The 24,602-nt window shown below is 58.3% G+C and overlaps 1 long non-coding RNA gene and 1 pseudogene across 1 annotated transcript; one reads left to right on the top strand and one right to left on the bottom strand.

Moving 5' to 3' along the window:
• Positions 1 to 327: 327 nt before the first annotated feature.
• On the bottom strand, positions 328 to 7,847 carry LOC137229771 (uncharacterized). Its single transcript, XR_010945837.1, has 3 exons — positions 7,366 to 7,847; positions 998 to 1,342; positions 328 to 516 (listed from the first exon to the last, which is right to left on the bottom strand). It is a non-coding gene; the product is annotated as an uncharacterized lncRNA (long non-coding RNA).
• A 2,068-nt stretch (positions 7,848 to 9,915) lies between these two features.
• Positions 9,916 to 21,089, top strand: LOC137231191 (glutathione S-transferase Mu 1-like; annotated as a pseudogene).
• Positions 21,090 to 24,602: the final 3,513 nt, after the last annotated feature.

Raw genomic sequence — 24,602 nt, 5'->3', positions numbered from 1 at the left:
CAATCTGCGCCCTGCGCTGTCCCTGTGGAGCGGGGGGAGAGGAGGCCGCTCTGGCCTCTGCAGGGGCAGGTCCCGAGGTGGAGAAATCAGAGAACACCTCCCCTCCTCCTGTCCCTCTTTCTGAGCAGCCTCTCTGAGCAGTGGCCAGGCCCCCAAACCCCTGCACAAGCTGGCCCCAGCTAGCCGGACCACTGCTGGCTCTCAGGGCCAAGGCGGGTGGGAGGGATGGGTGAGTCTCCAGAGAAGCCCAGTTCTTGTTCCCTAGCAGAGCAGAGAAAGAGCAGAGAAAGACCTTCCTGAGAAGATGTCAGTGTTTTGGGGTGAGGATGGCAGGGCAGAGAATAGAGAAAATTCAGGGTCCAGGGCCACTCCCGAGACAGGGGCCCAGGACTGTGTCTGTGTCCACATATTCACGTGAGGGCACCCACCTGGGTGGGTGTGAGGGGCTGGGGCCTGGGAGGAGGCAGAGGTCAACGGGAAAATGCAGAGATACAGCCCAGCTCCGTCAGAGCGTTCCTGCAGGTGGGGGAAGGGCAGGGACCTTGCTTGTACGCCCACATGTGCACGTACCAGAGCAGGGGACCAGTGTGCACCCGCAGACCCCTGTGTGCACCGTCCCTGCACCCCCAGGGGTCCCCTCTCAGCCCAGACTTTGCCTCACATGCGTACACACAGCTTTCACTGCCCCCAAATTCCTCCACTTCTGAAAAAGACAAGGGGAAAAAGGGCCAAGATACAAAAGGAGATAAAAATAGCTGAAAATAAGCTCTTTGGGTCAGAAATCTCCCTTTTTCAATGAGTCACCAGTTTTCCAGACTGAGCACACACGCACACACACGTACACAATCCTGTCTCCAAGTCGTGCACAAGTCCTTGCACAGACCCTCGGTCTCACACTCTGTCCTCAGAGGTAAAATTACCCTCCAAGGGGGGTCCTGTGGCTTTGGGGAGCTTGGCAGGCAAAGTCTCCACCCTATCTTCTGGGGTCCCTACTCACCAGGACTTAGCTGGACATCATGTCCCTGGGCCTTGTCAGGAAACGGGGATGTGGTGGCCAGAGAGGATTTACCTGAAAATTCGGAGCAAATCTGAGGAAGTGGCTCTGGGCCTTGGGACGTGTCCTGTGTCCAGGATTACGATGAGCCCTTTGGAGGGTGGTGCCGGGGCCACCGCGCCCGTCTCCTCGGGGCAGCTCTGGGACCCCGTGTCCTCTTCCCAGACGGTTGTACCCAGGCCAGCTGGGCGTCGCCGTGCTTGGGGTGGGCTCTGCATTCGGGCTGCGGCCTCCACCTGATGGCTCCGTGGCTTCCGAGTTCGTGTCTCTGGGCCTTTGTTTCTTCAACTGCCAAAGGGAATAATAATACCACCACCTACATCATAGGGTCCTTTTATGTCTGTGGTGCTTCAACCAGTGAAAGCAGGCACCTGGCAAGTACCTCCTAAGGGCCAGGTCAGCTGGCTGAGTCTTTCCACGCCTCCTTCCCCTCAGAAGCACTGCCCCGAGGAACCCCATCCCTTCCCTGGGGGAGTTTCTGGGGCGTCAGAGTCAATATGCAGGACCTGAGTCTCCTGTCTCCCCCAGGGGGTCTCCCGTTACCCCCAGGGGGTCCCCCATCTCCTCTGGGGGGTCTCTGTCCCCCCTGGGGGGTCCCCTGTGTCCCCTAGGCTGTGCCCGTTCGGGCAGCACTTGAGTGTTGCCCACCTGTTTCCCCTCCTGCCCGTGAGTCCCCCTCTCAGCCTTGGCCCAGCCTGAGCTGGACAAGGGCAGAGAGGAGGCTATTTTTAGCCCCAGACAGAAGCAGCAGCTGTGCAGCCACTGCACAGAGCTCGGCTCCCCAAAGGAGTGTCCCGCCCCCAGGCAAGCCTGAAGAAGGAGAGGAGGGCGGGTCCAGGGGGCCTGGGACCCCAGCTCCTGGTCCGTCCTCCCTCCCTCCCGGGAAGGCGGCCCCGCCCCCAGATGAGCTGCCCTCCGGCCCCCTCCTCCAGTGTCTTAATCCCCGGGGGGCTTAGTGGCTGAGCTGCAGAGGCTACAAAGTGGGACAGGAAAGTAGGGTCAGAGGCAAGGTGGAGAGGCCGGGGCTTGCAGCCTGTGTCCTGAGGCCAGGCACGCTGGTCCTCGGTGGACTCAGAATTCTTCTCTTTGCAGCTGAGGACTCAGACTCCCCAGGTCCGGGGTCTGAGACATGCCAGGCACAGCTGCCCTGCTTCTGGAAGCTCTGCCCTCCTGTCTGCATGAGCAACCTTCCCCCCCGCACCCCACCAAATGGTCTTGGGCAGTGGTGGAACGCCTCCCAGGATGCGTCAGGAGGTCTGGGTTTGCCTTCACCTCCCCAAAGGTGATCAGTCTTTCACAGGAGATGAAAAGGGTGCTGAAAAATCAGCACTGAATCATAAACTAATTCGTGCAATTCTTGAGTCACTGCCTCCATATGACTGCGATTCTTGTCATCTCTGCAGACCAGGTAGTGGTGGGCATGGAAGAGAAGCGCCTAGATCAATACATTAATCGCGTTTTCATCTGCCCAGGCCCTGACCCAGGCTCCGAGGATGGCTTAGAGAGTGAACAAGTGGGCCAGAAACTTGCCCTTGAGGAACTTACATCCTAGAGCTTAGAAGCGCTTTCATATTGAAAAATATACACGCATAAACCCAGGGCACAGGAGCCCAACGCTTTTATGTCTGTAAATGCTGAAAAGGCGCTTAGCAACTGGCTGTGAAGATCTGATTTCTCTGGCGTCTGGATTCCTGATGCTTTCAGGCAACAATTCTCAACCTTTCACCTCCCGCATCTCTTTGTAAATCAATTAAGGCTGCAAGCTTCTCTCCAGAAGAATGTCCAGAGCACAGACATTCAGAAGTCTGCCGAGCCTTGGAAGGGCTCACAAGCCCGGGAAGCTGACGCAGGGCCTTGTGCGTGGAGGCCCTGTTTGAGGAGCAGAAGCAGCTGCCTGGCCTGGGCTGAGGGCTCCATCGCTGCGTTTCCCAGCGAGAGGTGTGCGGCTGAATTTTAATCACAGTGCGGATTAGGGCCCAGACAGTCCAGGCTATGGAAACATTTCTAAGTCCTACCAAACTATAGAAGACCCATTTGCAGAAATCCTAACACATTAAAGTCGTGGTGCGGCCTGACAAGCTCTGTGACCCTGGCCAAGCCCCCCCGCTTCGGGGCTCTCAGCTTTCTCATCTGTGGAATGAGGGGGCTGGACACTGAAGTAGAGCTGAGGCTCCTCCCGGCACGGATGTGCCCAGAATCTCTGCCGTGGTCCCTACAGGTGTGTCCTCCACTGAGGGGGCGGGGAGAAGAGCTTCCATGTGCTGACGCCCCAGGGGGGCTGGGACCTGGGCCCAGACCCGCGCTGTGCTCCCGGCCACCCGGCCCCCGCAGGCTCACCTCCTTCATCAGTCACACGCCCCCCACCCCCCCACTTTAGGCCTGAGGCCGAGGTCGCCTGCTCTGACAGAGGTAACGGCCTCACAGATCAGTGCAGCCCAGACACCTGGAGATGGAGGGGGTGGGCTTCGACAGGGTCGGCTTCCTGGGCAGCTGGGCGCCCTGCACGGGGGGGACGCCCCGCGTCCTCAGCCTGGGGCACCTGCTGGGAGCAGACGGGGTGGGCGGGGGAGATGCAGCCCCTCTGCTCCAGGGCCTGTGGGCTGCGGCTCTGGGCATGGAAGGGGGCAGGTCCTGGCGCCACCTGGCCTTTGTGCTTCTGGCCCAGCGTGGCTTCAACAGGACTCAGGGGCTCCAGGTGCCGAGTGGTAAGATCTGCAAACTCCAGTCCCTCCATCGGAATCCACGCCGCCTTTTCCTCCCTCTTCCTGGGCCTCCTCGGCACTCCTGGAATTTAAATGTCTCTAACTGACCACTCAGGTCCTCTGTGAACGGCAGATGTGGAGGGCGGAGAGTGGAGGTGCTTCTGCAGGGGGAGCAGGCTCACTCACCTTTCTGTCTGGGGAGGAAGACGCCCTGAGGCCCCTGGGAGAGGACAGCAGAGGCGCCTGACTCAGCATCTTAGCGGCAGCACCAGGAAGCGCCTGGCCCAGGTGTGCTAGTTTCCTTTACACACTTGCTCACCGGCGCCCACACACAGGTCCACGTGTGCACACCCGACGCAAAGGCCACGATCGTGGACACATGCGTGAACCTGTCTGCAGAACTTCCTTCTTACTGTCACCCAGACAAGCACACCCAGACCCTGCTCACATCTCCGCAGGAAGACATCCTTCCCTTCCCTGGGCATCTTCCCGTCCCGCGTTTGTCATGGCTCGGGGGCCGACATGCACGTTGCACGGTGACCTCCAGCACGCTCACGTGCCTTCCCCAGCTCACCTTGAAAACGCGCAGTGCAGTGCGTGCTCACACGCCCTGAGCCCCTCTGTTCCAGGCCCCGTGCAGGGTGACAGTCCACCCGTCACACACCCCCTCCTTCCTCAAGCAGCATCCCTGGGTGGACACGTCTTCCCAGCCGCGCCTCTTCCCTCAGGGCTGAGTACGGGCAGCAATGTCATGTGGGGAAGGAGGCTGGGAGCCTGGGCTGTCCGCTCAGCCCGGCTCATATTAAGTTCCTTGGTTCATTTATCCTTGCATAACCTCACTTGCCTTGTGAGGCCATCAATAAACAGATACTCAAATCCAGCCTCACTTTCCTCATCCACAGAGTAAATGAAAGTACCATCGCTTTATCTCCATCATGGCAATGTTATGGGAACCAGCCCTGATATATGAGGAAGCAGCCTGGGAAGTGTAACACGCGTGACACATGGGCTCTTAGGGCCGTTGGGCCCATGTGTGATGTCCAGTCCGAGAGCCAGCAAAGGTAGGGGCAGCATTTTGCCGGTGTGAGTGGGTCCCGCAGCTGCTCTTGCCAGGGCTCCTGGTCCAGGGCTCAGTGAACCAAAGCAGAAATTTCACTCCCAGTCCCCCTTCCTTCCCGCTGGTGTCACCCTCATCTTCACTCTCGTCTGCCCCAGACACGTCCTGGCTACAAGGCCAAGGGCTTAGGAAGATCCAGGAGTGCCGGCACGGGGTCCAGCATCTGCCCTGGGCGTGTGGGCTCACGTGGGCCCTGCTCCCAGGCTCCTGTGGGCTTGTGCCTGGGAGAGCTCCTCTCTGCTCCTGGGCCCTGGAGCCGTGCCAAGCCGCTGCCAGGACGGGAGGCCCTGTGGTACGGATGGGCTGCTCTTGAATCTGCGATACCCCAGCTCCACTGCCCCGAGGCAACCCCCACTAGCACCCTGAGCCGGGCGTGGGAAGGCCGGGTTTGGCCGAGCCTGAGTCCTCAGTGAGCTGTGCCATGGTGCCTGGTACAGGCCGGGGTAGCGCAAGGAGGGCGGGCAGCACGCTGGGGCCAGTGCCAGCTATGGAAGGAGGCCAGCAGCTGGCCTCTAGCTGGCTTTTGTCCACAGGAGCATGTGAGAGGTGATGGGGCCATTCTGTAGGAGGGCTGTCTGGCTTTGGGGCTCAGAACAGTCTCAGATTCAGCTCAGAGCTTTTATTCCTTTAGCTCAGCGCTAATGAGCCCAGGACAGGGCCTGTCTCCCTGGTCGTCCTCCCGCAGCACTATTTAGAGAAGACATTCCACTGGGACACCTGGTACTTTGCAGAGCAGACGAACATTTCTGGACTTTCTGGGGGGAGAGGGAGGCTGAGGCTGGAATACCAGGAAAAGGGCCTCCTGCCAGCAGGCTCGGGGCCTTGGAAGCTCGGGGTTCCCCTAGGTGGACAGCGATGGGGTGGATGAGGGCCCCAGGTAAGCCTTCTGCAGGGGTGAGTGTGCGGGGCCCCTCCTCCCTTCTCCCTCCTCGGGCTCTGCAGTTTCCCGAAGGCAGGCTGGCCTGGAGGCCTGCTTGGAGCCGGGCAGACAGGGCCTGCAGCTGAGCTGGTGTGGGGGTGGAGCCTGTGAAGTCCGCAGAGCTCCAGCCGGGCTCCGCCCCGCGGCTCGAAGGGATGACATCACCCCAGTGAGGGCTCCGGCCTGCTTGGGCTGCGATCTGGAAGCTGGCACCGCGGGGCTCCAGGACTTCCTGGGTAGCCCAGGCCTGCTTCTCTGCTCATCCCCTGAATCCTGCTCGGGCCCTGGGTCTCTGCTTTGGGGTCCTGGAGCCGGCACCTGGATATTCAGACGTCCAAGTCTGGGGCTCGGTTCTTCCGCCAGAGACCATCCCTGGGGCAGGCGGCCGGGCGTTCCTCCCCACCCGGCCCGCACAGGCTGCTCCGTGGTTCTGAGGCTCCACGGAGGGGGCCTCGACCCCTGGTTCCGGCCAGGCGACAGTCAGCCGCAGCAACTCCACCGTGCCCTGCCGTGGGTCCACACCTCCCCACCCCGCTGGGTGCCGGGGGCGCCTGCCGTGGGTCCACACCTCCCCGCCCCCTGGGTGCCGGTGGCGCCTGCCGCGGGTCCACACCTCCCCACCCCGCTGGGTGCCGGGGGCGCCTGCCGTGGGTCCACACCTCCCCACCCGCTGGGTGCCGGGGGCGCCTGCCGTGGGTCCACATCTCCCCACCCCGCTGGGGGCCGGGGGCGCCTGCCGTGGGTCCACACCCCCCCACCCCGCTGGGTGCCGGGGGCGCCTGCCGTGGGTCCACACCCCCCACCCCGCTGGGGGCCGGTGGCGCCTGCTTGCGGAGCATATGCTTGGCTGGTTGCTTGATGTCTGCTGTTTATCCGTCTCTTCCCACTTAACTTCTGTTCCCGCCAGGCCCATCTGGCTCCCTGGTACCTGTCTTTCCCGCGGGTGCCCCCCGCCCCGCTGTCCTCCTCCACCACTTCCCTCCCAGGGCCTGGCTCTCCCCTCTGGGCCACCGAGGGAGCCCTTGACCTTGGGTGGAGGGGCAGTGAGGGGCATCGGTGTCCCTGTAGTGTTCGGGCCGCCCTTGGGAAGGGAGGTTGAGGTGGGTGGTGGAGGGTAGCGTGGGAGGGGCCTGGACTGAGGAGGGGGCTGGGGCCTGTGGGAACCCCGCCCTCCCCGGTCATTCTCAGCGTCCTTCCCATCAAGGGCTTTGCTGGGTTGCGGAGGGGCCGGGGTGTGGGTGGGACACCATGTAGATACTGCCCTCGTCCCGAAGCAGGGGGAGGAAAGTGACCGTGAGTAGCAGCAGGAGAGAATGAGGACAGGGAAGCCCCAGAACCCGGGGTGGACCCCAGCCCTTCCTGCTGAGCGGGGCCGTGGCAGTCTGGTGGTTTGGGTGAAAGGAAAGTCGGTGGCAGCGAGAAGCTGCAGGTGCTCCCGGTGGGCACGACGGGACAGGCTGGCCTCCCCTCGGCCGGCAGGTCGGGCCCGCCCCGGCCCATCGCCCCCGAGTCATTGCCCCTCCCCTGGCCTCCTGCCTGCTTGCACACCCGCACACACATTGCACACACTCACCCCCAGAGCGCATCTCCCGGGTGAGATGTGGTGGCTTCTGCCTCCACCAGGACCCACGAGGGGCTGGCGGAGCCTGAAGGAGGGTGGAGAGGAGGGAACAGAACCTCGCAGGGCAGGGACTGGGTCGCTCCTCCGGGCTGCGCTGGGCCCGAGTCAACAAGGATCCGCCGCATGCTCCCTGGAAGCGTCTGCTTCCCTCGGAAGCCACGGGGCTTGGCGGCCAGGCCTTGCCGTGTGCTGCTCCGTCTGGCCGCTCCGCCGGCTGCTGGCCCGCTCCCTTGGCCTCTATTCCTCTTCCCTTTCCTTTCTCCTGAGCCTCCTTTTTCCTGCCTCTCCCCCCATCCCTGTCCAGCCACGTCCATCCGTGCCACAGTCCCACCTTCCTCCCCTCGGCCTTCATCCATCCAGTTTCTTCTCGCGTCTCTGCTGTTTCTCCCGTGTTCAGATTCTCTCCATCATACATATTCAGCAGCTCCTTGAAAATCCACCTAGACTATTCTCAGTGCTAACAGCCTGGATCTGCTTCAGGAATAAAGAATAAAACTTCTCACCCCATAATTCTGCGTCCCTGTCTCCGACCCCAGCCTGGATTAACTGCCTGGCAAGTATCGGTGAGGCCGCCTACCCTCTCGGTGCCTCCTCCAGTGTGAGGCCTGCGCTGCAGGGCGAGGACCAGCAAGACAGTGAGGTCAGGGGGCAGGAAGCCCCACACCTCGGGGACAGCTCCCGTGGGAGGGATTTGAGGAGCTCAGTCCTAGAAATTAACGTAGGCCCCAAGCACCTGACCCTTTGGTGACTGACGACCCTTTTACACCTGCCCTACTGCACCCCCCTGACAACTCGTGTGGGAGGTTCAGAAACGAAGGAACTGTGGCTTCGGGCCGGGACTTGCTCCACCAGCACCTGCAGCGCTGGACAAACAGCTGGGCTTGGGACGCCAGCCCTTGGCCGTGGCCGGTGAAGGACAGAGAAAAGTGGCAGTTGAGGGAGGAGGGCCTGAGACACTGCCCCCCGGCCCCCCCGGGGGGAGGGGAAAACAGGGAGGAGGGGGGAGCAGGCCCGGAGGGGCCACAAGCCTGGGAGGTGGGGCGGGGCTCACGATCCCCCGGCCCCCCTGGTTGCCGGCTCCTCTCTCTGCCTTTTTATCTTCTGGCCCTGGGATTCCTTCTCTGCTTTATCCTTCTTTCTCTGCCTAACCTTCACGGCAACTGCCCGTCTTCCCCCATCCTCGGGGTCCAGCCCCCACCTCTGCTCCCTTTCTCTTCCGTCTTTCCCATTCCTCACATCTCTTTGCCCCCTGACCACCTCCTCGTAAGCTGCCCGGCCTTTGTCTCTCAGTGACAACGTGGTCAGTGCAGCCTCAAGGTGGCTGGGGCAACCCTCCTTTATGAAGCCCGTGGGCTGTCGGAGGGGACCGCATCCCTCCTCCACAGCTCCTGACTCTGGTCTAAACTCCCAGGGTGGGCCCCGTGCACCCCTTCCTTATGAGCCCCGGCACCCAGCTGACGGGCACCTGGCCACACAGACTCGCCTCGAGGCTGGTCGTGGGGCCTCCGGCAGCTGCGGTGCAGGCAAACATCCTCTTCTCCAGGGAAGGCTCCCGCCAGCCCCTCCCGCCCACACAGCCAGCCTCCGATGCCCAAAGAGGACGCTTCCGCCCCGAGACACCTACCTCGGTTTTACATGGGACTCCTGGGCCAATGTCCTAATACTCTCTTAAACATTCTTTTATTTCTGTCTGGAAAAGAAAAACAAATCTAACAAACCCTTCAACACCCACTCTGTTTCAAACACTCTATCCCACCGAGGAGGTTCCGTCGGTGTGGTCCTCAGGTGGGGAAGGGCAGCCGTGCCCTGTGGCTCCCTTTCATGAGCGCTGCCTTCCTTGCTGACCCCCCCTGCTCTCGTGTCCCGAGCCCTGGCCTCCTATGCAGTGTGAGGCGGTGGAGGGAGAGCTTGGGCTCGGGGTCTCCGGGCCCCCTGCCCTGGGGCTGCAGGTGTCGTCAGTTTTAGGAGAGCAGTGAGCTGGGGCCCCTCGGATTCCCCAGGGAGATTCCCGAGGGCGCAGCTGGTGCCGTGAGAGCTCAGTGAGCCCAGCTCGGCCCGGCCGGTCCAGCTGTGAGGTCTGGGGCGCTCATGAGCCTCTCCGAGCTCAGGTCCTTATCTGTGAGGAAGCAACAGTAAGAATCCTGCATCGCCGCGTTGCCGAGAAGATGAAATGAAGAAGCAGGGGTGCGAGCACTGGGTGCACGCACAGAGCTCTAGAGAAGCAGGCGTGGAATGCCGAGGCGCCAGCACTGCACGGGGATGACGGGCATCCCCTGCCCTCGGGGAGGCTCAGCGAGGAGCACGGATGCCCGGGGCCTCTGCACGGGGAAGACGGGCATCCCCTGCCCTCGGGGGGGCTCAGCGAGGAGCACGGATGCCCGGGGCCTCCGGAGAGGCCAGCGACGTCACTGCCTCCACCAGCTCCATCAGCGTCCCGTCATCTGCCTGGATGGGCACGGCTAGCACATCAACATCTTCAGACCCTCGTCTTTGGTGCCAGAGATGCGGGAACTAGGTCAGCCCATCCAGGTTGGAGGTGAGGCCCCGGCAAGAGAGCAGCCTGATCTCCTGCCTGGATGAGAAGGCAGGAGGCGGGCACAGAAAACATGATCTCACTATAAAATCGACAAATACCATTGGTGCGGGAGCAGAGGCACTGAGGAACTCTGTCCTTCCGCGGTCTGTGCCGTATTCTTGGGGAACCACAAGTCCTCCCGACAGCCCTTGTCGGCTTGGATCACACGTCTGCACCCAGCCTCGCGGACACATCCACTTAATACAGGTTACTTGACTGAATGACTGGGAAAGAGAAGGAACACAGAGAGGGAAATAAAGGGAAGAAGAGCTGAGCTGTTCTATATAATCCGTTGTGTGGAAGGCCCGAGCTTCCCGGCTTTTGTGCTGATTGGGGCACAATTTAAATTCGACTTCCTGCCTCAAAAGGAATCATAGCACCAACAAACCAAATGCCTTGCGCACTTTGCATTTTGGCAGGTTGGCACAGGACAGGGGCACCTGGCTGCTGGGGGTGGAGGCATCGCTGGGTTGGGAGGGGGCCGAGGAACTGCAGAGCTTGGAGGACAGTGCAGGGTGTTAGGATGGGCCAGCTAGTCCAGAGACTACAGGAGAGGAAGCCGAGGCCCAGACGCTCAAGATCACCCAGCTTGTTGGTGGCAGAAGTGGGAACAGCACAAAGATCTTCTGACCCCCAATCTTGAGCGCTTCGCAGGATTGCAAGCTGCCCCCTAAGGAACAATTCCAAAAGGGGACATGACTCCAGAGACAGGCTGAGCTTGGTCAGAAGGCGTCCATCCCAGAGAGAGGGGTACTGAGGACACCCTGAGATCCTGCCGTGGCCTGCAGATGTGAAGGCTTCCCAAGGAAGCAGAGATGTGGAGGAAAGTTTGGAGATGCACAGCCTGCAGCTTGGGGCAGAGACCCCGTCTCCAGGCTTCCCCGATGACCCTCCTTTGTACTCAGGCTTGGTGAGGACCCCAGTCTCCACCTCTGCTGTGGTCGGAGCGGGGGATGGGGTGAGAGCCTTGCTCTGGCTTCTGCCTGTTGGCTGTGCCTCCTGGTCTCCTGCTTGGATGGAGCCAGGAGGGAAAGAAGAATGGAAAGAGAAATAGAAGTAGCTGGAGGATGAAGGATGCCCATCTGCCGTGTAGTGATGGGGCCTGAGGAGGAAGGAGGCTATGTAGGCTCCCAGCTAAGAGGCTGAATCGGGGCTCCCTGGCGTCCACAGGCCCGAGGAGCAGCCCGTGCTTGTGGGAGGTCAGAGAATAGAAGAGAAACCTGACAGACTTGGAGCCAGTTAAATCTGGGCTGAAGTCCTGCTGTTCTGGGTCAAATCGCCAACCTCTCTGAGCTCACTCCCTAACACGGGTAGCACTACCAACCTTAAAGGGTTCGAGTGAAGATTCAACAATAAAGTTCCAGCCCAGCTCCTGTGAAGCATCTCCACTCGGAGCACAGAAACCAGCACCCGGCCCACGATCCTGGGTTACTGGGACATCCGCGGGCTGGTGCACGCCGCCCGCCTGCTCCCAGAGTACACAGACTCGAACGATGTGGAGAGGACGTACACGATGGGGGATGCTCCCGACTATGACAGGAGCCAGCGGCTGAGTGAGAAATCCAAGCTGGGCCTGGACTTCCCCAATCTGCCCCACTTGACTGACGCGGCTCACGAGCTCCCCCAGAGCAACGCCGTCCTTCGCAAGCACGACCTGCGGCGAGACAGAGCGAGAGAAGATTCGCGTGGATGTAGGAGAACCAGGTTTTGGATGTCCGCTTGTACGTGGCCAGGACCTGCTACAGCTCTGACTGTGAGAAACTGAAGCCTGCGTGCTTGAAGGAGACCCCTGGAAAGATGAGGCTCTTCTCAGATTTTCTGGGGAAGAGGCCTTGGTTTGCAGGGAGCAAGCTCACCTATGTGGACTTCCTGGCTATAACATCCCGACGTGCACTGCATACGTGAGCCCGAGCGCCTGCATGAGTTCCCAAACCTGAAAGACTTCATTTCCCATTTTGAGGGCCTGAAGAAGATCTCTGCCTACATGAAGTCCACTCACTTGCCTCCAGGCCCTCTGTTTCTAAAGATTGCTCTATGTGGGGCAACAAGTAGTGTCCTGGAACCAGGAGATGGGAGTGGGGAGCTGGTGCCCTGGAAAACAGCTGGATCTCGTGCACCCAGAACCATCTGTGTTTTTCTTCCTCCTTCTGTTCACTCTGGATGCCTTCTCGGCCCCCTTATCTCCCTCCCAACTCCCTTTTCATCTATCCTTTAAAGCTTCCGTCCCCACTTTTCTTCAGCAAAGTTCCTCCCCACCCCACATTGTCCCTCCTGCACTAAAGACAACCAGACGACCCTTCCCTTCCATGGTGGCTTCTGCTATGGGGAGCCCAGCCAGACCCCTGGCCCATAGCGCTCGCTCTGAGCGCCCAGCCCTGCCCTGAAGACTGGAATTGGCCTGGTGTGCTGGCCCTGCTTCCCGGTGTGGTTCCGGCCCAGCCCTGTCTGAACCCCAGTAAAGCTTTCAACATACCTGCAGGAAAAAGAAAAAAGATTCAGCAATAAATGTACTAGAATCCCTGGAGCGTAGTAGGTGCTTCTAACTGCTAGTCCCCTTCCTCTCATGATCCCAGCTGGCCCAGCCCCCTCGCTTTGCCCTCCAAGCTTCTGAGAGCCGAGACCAGGTGACATCCTCCAGGTGCCCCAGTTGTTCTGACAGAGGAGGGCCCAGTGATTCCTGTCCAGGGTCTTCTTCCTGTGGAGCTTCCTGGAGTCACCGCCAGGCACCAGAGCCCCAGTCACAGACTCTCGGGCACGTGTCTTAAAGACAATGATGCAAAGTGGTCGCACAGCAGATCCCGGGGTTCAGGAGAAATGTAACTGTTGGTCTAAAGCCACAGGTGACCAATGCACAGCGAGGGGCCACTTTGACCGCGAGCGCCCTGAACCCCAGACCAGCTCGGACGCTCCTGCCCTTGTCTGGAGAGGTGAACAGGTCATAGCCCCGCAGCCTTGGTCCCTCTGCCACCTGCTGGCACGTCAGTAAGAGACGGATTTGCAGGCAGACAGACGTCAGTTCAAATCTCAGCTTTATCACCTTCTGGCCGCACAACGTGGGCAAGTGGCTTGGTCTCCCTAAGCCCAGCTCTCTGGTCTCAAAAGGAGGACGATGGCTCACTCGGAAGGCGGCCTCCAAGAGCAAGCCGCGAGAGGCACACCATTTAATCACCACCCAGTGGAGATGACTGGACGGTGCTTCAGATGCTGGTGGTGTTCAGTGGCCCGACAGCCAGACCAGTGACTGGTGGCCTTGACTGTGTACTTCACTAACTTCTGACCTCCTCTGTCCCTTTGCCTCGCTTAAATCAGACCCAGTGCCATTAAGTCCCGATCTCCTGATTCCTCCTGTCAGCCTGACCCTCCGCGGTCCCCGCATCTTCTGAGTGGCCCTGCTGGAAAAGACCCATCCCACCTGGCCGCTGGCTCACCTGGGGCACAGCAGGTAGGTCTCCCTCCTAGGGTGACTCCTTGGGCCAGGAGCCAGCGGTCCCTGGCAGGAGGGGGCCGGGGCCCCTGGAAGAGGGATGAGCGTCCTGCTTCTGGGGTCGGGCCTCCGCTTGGGAGCTGGCTCAGGCCCGTCACCGGTCGCTCAGCCTCCCGGGGAGCCTGCCGTGTGGGGTGTGTGACCAGCCCTTTGCCCTCTGTGCCCCTGGCCTGCATCCAGCAGACCCATTCACACCTCAGTTAGCCACTTAGGGAGAAGAAAGAGCAGGGGGAGCTGGAGAAATCTGTCCAGACCCTGATGAATAGTTTCCCAAGCCTGCCAGTTGCCATGGCAGCCAGCTGGGAGCACCGTTTCCAGGGCCCGAGGCGCTCAGACCTGCATAAGGGGCAGCGCTGCTGGGCTGCTGCCCACTCACCTCCCCCACCCAGCCTCCTGGCTCCTTAGCAACTGCCGTCACCAGCGCCATCGCCGCCACCGCTGCAGCTTCTGCACTGGCAGCTGGGCGTGGGAGTGGGGCACTGTCCAGAGATGCTCTCGGGGGAGGCAGGGAGTGCATGTCCAGCAGAGCTGAGGTGCTTATGAGGTTGGGAGGGGAAAGCCTGGGCCAGCCTTGCTGCCACGGCCGCGGGATCCTTCATGACTACATGGAAAAGCAGCTCGTAATCTTGGGGTCGGATGATCACCCCTGATTTCTAAGAACATGTTTGTGTATCTCTGTGTATGTGGATTTTTCTGAGAAAGAGTTTATAGTTTTTATCCAACTCTCAAAGAAGACTAAGATCCCCAGTAGGTAAGAGCCGCAATTACAGAGGCTTTTGCTTTCAGAGTCAGAATGATCTCAGGGACTGGCTGATCCACAGGCTTGGGAGGTACGCACAGAGGAAGGGGTGAGCGCGGCAGCGTAGGGACAGACGGCGTGCTACCCGGGGACCCCCACGGGGACTGAAACCTACCATCTGCCCCACTGGGGACCTCTGGGAATAGGGGTGGGGTGACCCTCCTGACCGTCCTGAATGTTCCGTCCTTCCCGCCCTCCTCCGCCTCGCAGCTCTCCCCCGAGGTCGGCCGTGTAAACCACGCGTGTTTGCTGTGCCCAGGCCCTGAGCTCCGCGTCTTACACACCTGTCCACAGGGTCCCATCAACCCTCACGCCGGGGGAGTACGTTCCCTCACCACTGATGTTTAGAGACGAGAATATTGAAGCAACAAAAAAGTAAGCCATCTGCCAAGTCGATGCAGTTAGGCGTCGGAGGGGCGAGGGGCCGTGGACCAGGGCGCCCCGGCCTGACCCCAGCCTGCGAGCTCGGGGCCCGGTCTCTGGTCTCCCAGGCACACACCAAGGATCCTGACGAGTCCCACCCCAAAGGAGTTAAAAGAGGCAGCACGACATTTGAAAAGCGCTTAGAACAGCCCCTGCCACCAAACGAAGCCGAGGCAGAGCAGGGTCCAGCCACATTCTGTCCGGTTCTGGCGCTCAGGCGCCCCGAGAAGGTGTTCACGGTGCTTCACGTCATCTCGCCAGGGCCGGACCACGACGTGCGGAGTCCCTGCTCCACACTTGGCACCACAACACCGAGGTGGGATAGGTGCGTGGGCTCCTGGAGCTGGGTTTCCCTGTCTCCCAGGAGCAGGGGTCACAGTGTACCCTATTTTCTTGGGGGACGCTGTGTAGAGTCACTGTTGGCTATGCGCCGGTCAAAGCAAGCGACCTCAGGGCGTCCTTGTAGACTGAGCCATGCTACAGAGATGCGCCCATGCCTGTGGCTCAGGGCAGAGAGCCCGGGCTGGTGTCCCTGGGTGGGTGTCCCTGGGCAGGCAGATGGCACGGTGCCTCTGGGTACCATGTGCCTGGATCAGCAGCCAGAGCAAGGAGGCTCGGCGATTCCGAGGGAGCGGGAAGGCAGCAGGGGCCCAGCCGCCCCAGGCTTCATTGGCAGGTGGTAGGGGGGCTGGAGAGGGAGGTGAGGGGAGCTGCGGGGGAGCCCTGGAACGCCCCCAGGCCGGGTGGGCTGTTGGCATCCTCTCAGAGGGTGATGGGGAAATGATGGCTTTATTTGTCACTGCTGGGGAGAAGCACAGGGTACCATCCGATCCGCAAGCCGAGGGATCAGTCATCTGCAGGCTCTGGGGGGAGCAATCTCACGGCCCCTCTTCTTGCCCCAGAGGCGCACGGTGTTGAGAGCAGACGGTGAGGGGGAGGCTGGTGGGTCCTGATTCCTGAGTCACTTGTCTGCCGGGCTTCCTTTTGGGGGTACCAGCAAGTACAGCACGCTCCAGCATCTTGGACAAACAAGCAGCCGGATGGCAGGGAGGCGAGGGTCAGACAAAGGAGGTGACGCCGTGAGTGACTCGCACCCAGTCAGGAGCCGTAATCGGAGGTGATTAATCCACGGAGGAGAAAGCCTGGGAGGCACGGCTGACTCAGGGCTGAAGCTTCCTGGTGGCTGCTCTGTTCCCTGCCTCACCTGCCCCGCTTGCAGGCTGGAGGGGGAGGCTTGTGGGAAAGGTGAGTGATTCAGAGGCACTTTAAAAAGCAGCGTTTCCTAAGCTGATGAGCTTCTGATTCTGAATCAAAGGTGTTTTTTTTTTTTCTTTCATTTTCCAATGGTAATGTGAGGAGGTTGGGGTCTTTTCTGAGAATTAGGGGCGGAGCCCAGGGTGGACACTGCCAGGGCCCTGGACAGGCGAAGCAGTGATAATGCCCACACCAGAAAAGTGAGGGGTTTGGGGACGGCCCTGATGGGAGAGGCTGGCAGGTTGTCCAGTTAAGGCACTTGGCTATGAACCCAGTTTGGACTCCCTAGATCTGCTCAGGTGACCCCGCCTTTCTGAGGCTGTTTCCTCACCCATAAGAAGAGAATAGAATTCCTGCTCATAGGGATTGTGGGGACCAGACTGTAGCAGCAGAGGCGGGCAGGGCAGCACTGAGCATCTGCGCTAAACGAAGAAGGTAACTTTTCATCAGTTTCTCGCCTCTGTTCCAAAGACAAGGAAGAAATCCTGACCAAGGGGACCAGGTTTATAGTACACTGTGGTCACAGTGGAACAGTAAGCTGTGTGACACAATGATGCAAATTGCCCCCCAAACCCAATAAATATTTAACGAAAGAGGCCGCATTATTATCGGCAGCCACCTTTGGGAAGGTACCAAAGGTGCACATATCTTGAAAATGCCTGATTGGCTTCTGAGGAGACCTAGATGGTACCCCTTCTGTCTTGGGTTCGGAGTCTTAGAAACTAGAAGTCGGGGAAGTGTGAACATTCAGTGTAGAATGATCAAGATACCATTTTCATAAATAATCAAGATACTAGACCTTGGAGGTTTCTCGTCAAATGCTCCATCTCAGGCCAGGGCGACACCAAACATATGCCTTGAAAGAGAGTCTAATTCTTTTCCAACTTTTCTTTTCTTTCCTTTTTTTTTTTTAATAAGCTTTTTATATTTATTTATTTATTTATGGTTGTATCAGGTCTTAGTTGTGGCTTGCAGGCTCCTTAGCTGTGGCTCGCAGGCTCCTTAGATGTGGCACGTGAACTCTCAGTTGCCGCATGCATGTGAGATCTAGTTCCCTGACCAGGAATCGAACCCAGGCCCCCTGCCTTGGGAGCGCAGAGTCTTAGCCACTGTGCCACCGGGGAAGTCCCTCCAACTTTTCTTTATCCCAAAGGAGAAGCAAGAATCCTTGACCGGTGAGAAGAACAAGGATGGGACTTCAAGTGGCTGCCAGAATGCAAACACGGGGTGGTTGACACGAGGTGCAAAGGTACAAAGTTCGGGATGTCACCACGTTAACCTCCAGGAGGCCTCGGCCAGAGCCTGCAGGGCGATCCCAGACCAGCGGACCACCCGGCAGTCCCAGAGCCCCCGTGAGATCACAGCTGAGGACACCCACCCGAGGGGGCCAGGGCTCCCGCCGAGATGCTGCCTCCATCCTGGTGTCCGTGGGCTCCCTCCTGCCCTGACCACCCCGACGGCCTGACCGTTCTGGGCACCGCTGCCATGAGCCGGCCTGTTCAGCCAGTGTGAGGCACTCACACACAGCTTTCCTTCTATTTCCCGGTGTTTATTATGACCTTGGGAAGAGCAAAGGCCATTTTTCCTTGGCAGAGGCCTGGGCTTCGGGCCTGTCTGAATTCTGGATGCAGAATGCTTCCAGAACAGCCCCACAGACCCAAGGGCTCTACAGTCAGGGCGACTGAACCATCAGATTGGGAACCAAGTCACCAAGATCCTGGTTCTTGCACCTGCCGGTGGGAGGGGCCTGGTGCCCGTGAAGCACCGTTCTCTGCCCCCAGAAGCCCAGTCCTTCTCCCAAGGTCCAGCTCCTCACACACGCCCCGGCCTCCACTGGCCTCAGAGCCGCAGAAAACGCTCCTGGGAAACTTCCTCCTCGCTTGGCATGTGTGGGCTGTGGCCTCTTGCCGTTGAAGGCCAGGACAACAGCCATCGGTGTATCGATTGAGCTGCTAGTACGGGGAGAGCAGAGTGGAAAGGGGGGGTTACAGAGCTGAGGTGGGCTCTTCTAGGGGCAAGGTGGCTTCTCAGACGGGGGGTCAACCAGCCGCTCCTGCCACTGTGCCAAGGAGAAGGGGAGGGGCCTGGATGGGGGGTTATCACAGTGCCCGCCCCCCATAGGAGCAGAAGGAAGGAGCAGGAAGACAAACTGGCTTGTCTCTGTCCCCTCCAGCTGTCAGTCCCAGGCTGTCACTCAGGACACGTCCCCCATGCTAGAAGGATTTCTCCTGTCCATCCTCTAGTTGGATATCGGGTCTTGGTCCTCCTGTGAATTTCTGCCACAAGCAAAACTTGGCTGAGTCTGTAACCACGAGGCATTTAAGATGCAGAGTTTGTCCCCCCGGGGTGGGGGGAGGGGACAGGACAGAGGGTTGGGGCCCAGGATGACGCTCCGTGGGGAGCCAGAGGGGCAGGTAGCTTCAGGGTAGCTACGTGGGAGTCCAGGTGAGGGAGCTGACACCTGGCGAGATGAATCGGTTTGTTTAGGAGCTCATGCTCGTTGGCGGGAGAGCACGACTACGCTCAGGTCATCAGACGCCTGGGCCTTCCTGCCACCGCAGAGGCCGTCCCGCCCAGCATGACGTGGCGGCCCAGCTCTGGGGGCGGAGTGGCAACCCTGTGTAACCTCGACCCCTTTCAGGCATCCCGTGCCCGGCACTGAGTGTCACGGGAGTCCTGAGGTCTGCCTGGCCTGACAGCCTCGGCGGTGGAGCACGGGGGGCACTGGACCCTTTGGGGTTTCAGCCTGGATAAGCCTCCTGACTCTGCAGGAATCAACGCTCTGTGGAAGTCCCACAGTCTCTGCTGCAGCCTCTGTGCCTCCCATTTCCTTGATCTCTCCTGCTTCCAGGGCGGCTCGTGGCTTTCCTGGCAATGCCATCACTTCCTTACACTTGGACTTGTCATCATCACACTCCCACAGCTGAGCCCGAGTGTGCCCCCCACCGCCTCCTCTCCACGCGCTGCTCCGGGTGCAGCTGCTCTGTCCCCACCAGACGCGCTCTCCAAGCCTCGCTCCTGCCCTGGGAGGGGCGCCCACCTCTCTGCAGACCAGACTCCTGCTGGCCACGTGAGCTCTTCTGCACACACTCAGCAAACGTCTTGTGCACCCTTGCTATGTGCTGGGTACGATGCTACAACCGGGTCTCTGCCCTCCAGCAGTGCTCAGGTGAGTGAGGAAGCCGCCAGGTAAATCAATGGCTTCACTGCAGCGTGATGACCCATGTTTGGCCATAATGGACACAGGCAAAAGGAGTTTAAAAGCAAAAAAGAGGGACAGTCAAGTCAACCTGGGGAGCAGGAAGCTCCCAGAGAAGGTGGTGCTTGGCTGGACCACTGGGGGTCAACTAGGGGAAGGGTGTGAGGGAAGGGAAAATGCAAAAGGGGCAGCGCCAGGCGGGTGTCCAGCTGCCTGGAACTCACTGGAAATCTCTCCTCTCCTCACCGGGGGGAGGGTGTCATGGTGGAAATTTCCCCCAGCAGGAAAGTCAGATACAGGTGTGGACCCGGGGCAAGTCACTGACCCTGACCTCATGGAAAATGAGAAAATTGGACACGATGGTCTCTCAAGTCCCTTCCAGCCCCAGAACTGTCCTCTCCCCCTAGACCGCTCTAGAAACCCACAGCTGATCAAGATGCCAGTGGGAGCCCTTCTGTCACGATGTTTCACTCCAGCGCCTTCATTTCTATTATTACACCAGTGATTTATTCCAAAAACATAAACCAAGCAGCAAGAGTAACTGGCTCCCTAGGGAGAGGTCTGTCCCCTGCAAGCCGCCGCCCCAGCTCGGTGTGCCCGCTGTGCTTGGGCTCGGTCCCAGGTCCCACTCTTGGGCGGCGGGGGGTGGGGGATGACAGCAGGGCTGGCCAGGGAGGCTTCATCTGAGAGTCTGCCCGGACACTGGGCCTTACCAAACAGTACTGTCAGCAAGGCGCTGCTCTAGTGGATTTGAAACCTGGGTGAACGTCATTCTGCACTCCGAGCTGTAGTTTCCTCACCCCTGAAATGCAGGGGGAAATTCTTGACAGTTTACGAACCCAGGGAAATGCAAAGACTTGGGTCCTGGCTGGGTGGCGGATTAGATGCAAATGGTGCCACGTCTCCTGCTGGCTGGCTCTCCGCATCTGAGAAAGATGAACACAGCTCCAAGCAGCGCCCCTTCTCCAGGGGCCAGCACGGGCACCTCCTGTTAGCTCTGCTCCCAAACCGCAGGGCTGGCGAGAGAGACGTTGTCATGGAAGGCAGGGCCTGGGACCACCCGCTGTGTCCTTGAGACGGAAAAACCTGGAGTTCAAAACATCCTCCCAATAATCCATTGTGCTTGGCTTCTCCTGGCTGAGACGGAAATTGGTGAAGGTCGTGTAGGGGGGCTGGGCTGGGCAGACGTGTCACTGGGGCCTTCTGGGTAATTGCTTCCTCCTCGGAACCCAGGGGGACGCTCTGCTTTCACAATGCTGTCGTGTGTCACTCAGCATATGCTAGCATGTATTTCATTGACCTAAAAAAAATATAGCCCGTCTGCATTTCAAGCCTTTCAAGGGAAAGAGCAGAGTGATACACAGTATGTGTTCAATAAATGACTGTTTTTCTAATTGCTGATGGTTATAACCCCAGTTTCAGGGTTTATGAGTTTATTAAAGAATTGGAATTGTGAACTGTCAAAACATAGGGGTCTTAAAGTCCCAGGCCAACTTCCTTACAGACTGCACAGCATAAGCTGTAATCCTTCTCTTTAAAATCTTCTAACAGGTGTGTGTGACTGGAAGGCCGACACCTCTCGTCATCTGACTCCCACTTTGCATCTTGCCCACGGTCCGTCAGCAGCGACAGAGTCGGGCTGGAACACTGACTCCAGGCTCGTTCTTTTTTCTACCACATCCTGAGTCTTTTTGGTGTGTGGACCAAGGCAGTGGTTTCTGGATGGTTCTGTGAACTCAGCTATGGGTCAGCAGGCTGAGGCTACAGAGGAGAAGGCGGCCTCTCCAAGTTCCGAAGTGCAGTGCTGGGCCCTCTGGGCTCTGGAGCAGGATGGCCACACCAAACCCCCCATACCCTCCGCCTCTCCCCCCCCCCCCCCCGCTGCCATGTCTCCTTCCACCAGGGGAGGAATATGGTCACGGCCATGTCCTGCGGGCAGTAAAGGCCCACTGGACACCGCCTGGGGGGGCGTGTTAGACGTGTAGGAGTGGAAAGTAGTGGATTAAGGCTGCTTTCTCTTCTCTCGCCAAAGGGAAGTCCCTGCACAGCTATGAAATGGCAGCGAGCTTTGAAGAAGGCTTGCTAACCACCCAGAGCCAGTCCTGGATTTTGACGTTCTGTCACTTAGCACAGTTCCTTCCCCACCAACAGTCTGCTATGACACCACGGAGCTAAATAGCAGAGCTGCCGAAATTACAGTCAAAGGAGAGGGGAATTAAGACACCAGCAAGGGAGGAAAGATTTTTTTTAAGCAAGGAAGGGAATAAGGCAGCAACCAATAAAACAGACAGAAGCAAGATGTCTGTTCCAGGTGGCGAGAGGCGGGGATGTCTTTTCTGTGGCAACTTAGTCTAAGATGACGAAGATGCTCAGAGAGCGTGTGGTGACAGCAGCCTCCTTCAGCAGGGAGCATCTCAGCGAGAGGTACTTATCCCATCACGTGACCTCGGGGGCCAACCAGATGGCTTACGAGCTTAGCAGTTCTTCCTTAACTTCAGCAAGAGAAGCCTTGACCAGAGGAAGGAGAAGGGGCCACAGGGAGGGCACATTTGCCTGCTGGACGCCTATGATTTCACAGAGGGAAAGAGCGGGAGTTCTCGTAAGGAAGGGCAGACGCCTGTGTAGAAGCCAACCACTGTGCTCTCTGACCAGGCTGTCTGCTCAGCCAGGACCGATGGATCTGCTCCAAGAACACAGAGGTGGGTTTTCCAGATGATGAGGGCAACGCAGAACAGGCACTTGGCACAAAGGCTTGACTAGAGGACAGTCGTCTTAAGACCCTGCCACGCTTCTAGCCCGGGTGACTGCTGCTGAGAGCGGGAGCGGCGGGTCCGCCCTCTCTGTCACCTGCCCCGTGTCTAAGTGCATGTTGAGGATCCGGGCAGGAGTATCATGATAGGGTCACCTGCGATTTGTCCAGGAGTGCAGGAATAAATACTGCATGCTCTCCTCTGACATAATCTTTTCTCTTCCTTGGTCCCCTCCCCTCCCCTCCAAGTCCCCAAAGGGGGCAGCTTTCTCAAAAGAAGGTCTTGGCTCTCCTCCCCTAGTTTCTTGCCTCAGTCTCCCCAGCCCCCATCGTCCTCACTAACCCCCGCCAAGTGAAAAGGTCTTCATTTAATTAGAAGACTACTGGCCCCGCAGCCCCTGTTAGTGCGGGTTTTCTGAGAGCTGGATTCTGCCTGGCCACGATTCCCTCTTCTTTGTGGCATCAGAGGCGTCCAAGATTCCACTGCGAATGACTGAGAAACGGACTTGCCAGTTACCAGTGGTGGAAACTTATAAACCCCAGGACTCACCATTTAGAATCAACTTCTTCTCAAGTTGGGTGAGATCTCCAGAACGATGCAGTGTTAGAGGCTGAAGAGGTCTTCACGATTTTCACCTTTTCGAGAAGGGGAACCTGAAATCCAGAGGTGACCAAGGGCTTCCTCAACGTTCTCCCCCTACCCCAACTCACCTGTAGTTCACCCTGCGCTCACCTTTAGATGTAATTGCTTTAAAGTCATCTCTCCTCTTCCTGAACTTCTTATAAGGGAAAGTGTTTTTAAGCTTCGTATGCAGAAGATGATCCAGACGTCTCTAAACCTCTAAGACGGGAGGGGCCATCCTAAGAGCAGGAAAGTCTTTCCATCTGACTTTCATTGGTTTTGCTGCCATCTTTCCTAAAGAGAGAAAGGGGGTCCCACCTTATACATACCCTTATGTGTTTATCACTGGGTGTCACATAGGCAAATCTGCCCTCCCCGAGCCTTGCTTCCCTTGTTGAAGTTGACATAGGAGAGCTTCCTTGCTCATAAGCCATCTGCTTAGCCCCTGAAAGTCAGATGAAGGTTGTCAGTCCATTGGAGAACTGTCTCTTTGCCTAATGACAGAAAAGTAATATCTTTAAAAGCTTTCTCTTTTATTTCATGCCAGAGTTCAGGTTGATTTATGGGGTGGATCCAGCCTGGGCTTCTGGCACCCAAGCCCGTCAGAGAGGAAAACTGGCAGGAGAACAAGACAGAGACCTTCGTAGGTGGGACTGTGGAATAAAGATGCAGTGGGCGGGCCTTGGGAGAGCTCCTCAGTTTTGTACTATGTAGTTCTCGAGACGTACCCGTGAGCATCTTGAAGCATCTGAGGAACTGCTAAGAAGCCAAGCTAAAAATACCAGGGAACAGCGCAGTCAAGGAGGAATGCAGAGCTGGGCGTGAGCTCCCCCTGGAAGGTGTGAGACTCGGGCACGGGGGCCAGCCTGCCGTGCACACCTCGGGCTGAACCCCGAGGCAGTCTGACACAGGTGGGAGGAGTGGATGTTTCTGGCTTTAGAGCCTTTTATTTTTGAATCCTCCAGTCCTGTTGTGCACAAGTGTCTCATGAGCACTGACCATGTGCCTGGAACTAACAGGGGAGGACACACCACTCCTTGGGAACGTGAACTGTGAAACCTGCTGCTCCCCTCGCCCTTGGTGACAAGTGTAGCTTGGCTTTGGTGGCTTCTGGCTCTCTGTCCACCCCAGTTTCAGGATCGCACTCCTTCTAACACTTAATCACGTGTCCCTGACAAATATCTTCTCTTGTCTGCTTTTACGAACCCTCTGTTCCTGATTACTGGGAACATTTTACCATTGTCACATCCTCCCACCCCTAACCTCCAGGGGTTCCATCAGCAGCTTAATGGTCTCCGGGCAGCAGGACCCACTCCCCTCAACCCTTCTGCTCGATACATTGTCAAATCTCAAAGGCCTCCCCTCAAGGTTCTCTTAACTTGAGGAGCAGGGGTGTGGGGTGGGGGAGGAATGCTGAGTAGGGGGACAGTCTTGCTTTCTTCCTGAGGGCCCTGTTCTCCATGTTGGTGAAAACCACTCAGAATCATGTACTTTTTCATGTTTTAAAATAACAATTGTGGGCTTCCCTGGTGGCGCTGTGGTTGAGAGTCCGCCTGCCGATGCAGGGGACACGGGTTCATGCCCCGGTCCGGGAAGATCCCACATGCCACGGAGCGGCTGGGCCCGTGAGCCATGGCTGCTAGGCCTGCGCGTCCGGAGCCTGTGCTCTGCAATGGGAGAGGCCACAACAGTGAGAGGCCCGCGTACCGCAAAAAAATAAATAAATAAAAAAAAATAAAATAAAATAACAATTGTTATTCGAGACAAAGACTTGTCTTTGAGGAATCAGAAGTCTAAAGACAGACATCCTGATATGGGCAGCCATCCACAGGACAAAAAGAGCAAACTTTAAAGAAGTAACACTAGACATTAAGCATTTATATGATGCATACATTAAGGTAAGCGGGTTTGCACTCTGATATCATTTGGTTAATCTGTTCCTGGCTGCTCCCTCAGGAAACGCTCCCTCCCTTGGATCCTAAATTATTTTCAAAGACTTAGAGGACAGAGGCGCAGATAGGGGTAAACTTCTGGCTGTAGCATCTTGCTGCTGTCTTGTCATCTGTGAGAGATGGACTGAGTAA

Source organism: Pseudorca crassidens, chromosome 9 (assembly GCF_039906515.1).
Source record: "Pseudorca crassidens isolate mPseCra1 chromosome 9, mPseCra1.hap1, whole genome shotgun sequence".
NCBI lineage: Eukaryota > Metazoa > Chordata > Mammalia > Artiodactyla > Delphinidae > Pseudorca > Pseudorca crassidens.
This window is presented reverse-complemented; position numbering and strand designations above follow the sequence as displayed.